Below are 1,730 nucleotides of genomic sequence, written 5' to 3'. Positions count from 1 at the left end.
ACTTCTGTAGTGATACTGCCTCGGAAACCCAAGGAGGGGTCGCTATGAGTCGGGGGCAACTCGACGGCAAACAACAACAACAACAACATACCAAAAAGAATTAGTAGACATGCAACTAAATCAGGAGGGAGTATATGATCAAGAACCAATGGTACTGAAGGGAAAAGTCCAAGCTGTACTGAAGGAATTGGTGAAAAGGCTCCAGGAATTGATGGAATACCTGCAGAGATAGTTGAACAAAAAGATGCAGTGCTGGAGGCAATTATTCATTTATGCCAAGAAATTGGAAGACAGTTGCCTGGCCAAGTGACCAGAAGAGATTGAAATTTATGCCCATTCCAAAGAAAGGTGATACAAAAGAATGTGAAAATTATCAAACCATATCATTAATATCACACACAAATAAAAATTCTGCTGAAGATAATTCAAAAATGGTTGCAGCAGTATGTTGACAAGGCACTTCTGAAATTCAAGCTGGATTCAAAAGAGGACATGGAATGAATGATATCATAGCTTATATCCATTGGATCACAGCTGAAAGAAAAGAATACCAGAGAGATATTTACCTATGTTTGTTGGTTATGCAAAGGCATTTGACTGTGTGGATCATAACAAATTGTGGATTGTAAAGAATGGGAATTCCAGAATCTTAATTGTGCTCATGAAGAAACTGTACATAGACCAAGAGGTTGTTATTAAAACAGAACAAGGGAATACTGCAAGGTTTAAAATCAGGAAGGGAATGTGTCAGGGTTGTATCCTTTCACCATACTTATTCAATCTGTATGCCAAACAGATAATCCACAAAGCTGGACTATATGAAGAAGAACATGCCATTGGGATTGGAGGGAGATTCTCTGACAACCTGTGATATATAGATGACACAACTTTACTTGCTGAAAATGAAGATGACTTGAAGCACTTACTGATGAAGATTAAAGACTACAGTCTGAGTACGGATGACTCTTCAATATAAAACAAATATCCTCACAACTGGACCAATAAGCAGCAACATGATAAATGGAGAAAATATTGAAGTTGTTAAAGATTTCATATTACTTGTTTCCACAGTCGACACCAATGGAGGCTTGTTGTTGTTGTTATGTGCCCTTGAGTTGGATCCAACTCACAGTGACCCCTCCTTAGGTTTCTGAGACAGTATCACTATGGAAGTAGATTGCCCAACTTTCCTTCCAAGGAGTGGAAGCAGTGGTCAAGAAATCAGATGATGTATTGTACTGGGTAAATCTGCTACAAAAGACCTCTTTTAAGTGCTAAAGAGCAAAGACAACTCTTTGAAGACTAAAGTGTGCCTAACCCAAGCCATGGTATTTTCAATCACCTCATGTGCATGTGAAAGTGGACAATGAATAAGGATACTGAAGAAGAGTTGATGTTTTTAAGTTATGGTGTTGGTGAAGAATACTGAAAGTGCCATGGACTGTCAGAAGAACTTACAAATCTATCCTGGAAGAATTGCAGCTGGAATGCTCGTTGGAAGTGAGGATGGACAGATTCTGCCTCATCTACTTTGGTCATGTTGTCAGAAGGGACCAATCCCTGGAGAAGGATATGCTTGGTAAAGTGGAGGGTAGACCATAAACAAGATGGATTGACACAGTAGCTGCAATGATAGGCTCAGATATAGGGAGCATTGTGAGGCTGGCACAGGAATGAGCAGTATTTTGTTCTATTGTACATAGGGTGGCTATGAGTCAGAGCTGATTTGA

The 1,730-nt window shown here is 39.5% G+C and overlaps 1 protein-coding gene across 1 annotated transcript in view; it reads left to right on the top strand.

The window, feature by feature from the left end:
• LOC103198629 (transmembrane protease serine 11G-like) overlaps positions 1-1,730 on the top strand; it is a 53,752-nt gene that overhangs the window by 10,575 nt on the left and 41,447 nt on the right. The gene's annotated exons all lie outside the window — the stretch shown is intronic.

This window comes from Orycteropus afer, unplaced genomic scaffold (assembly GCF_000298275.1).
Source record: "Orycteropus afer afer isolate SDZICR_OR568_19922 unplaced genomic scaffold, OryAfe1.0 scaffold00098, whole genome shotgun sequence".
Classification (NCBI taxonomy): domain Eukaryota; kingdom Metazoa; phylum Chordata; class Mammalia; order Tubulidentata; family Orycteropodidae; genus Orycteropus; species Orycteropus afer.
This window is presented reverse-complemented; position numbering and strand designations above follow the sequence as displayed.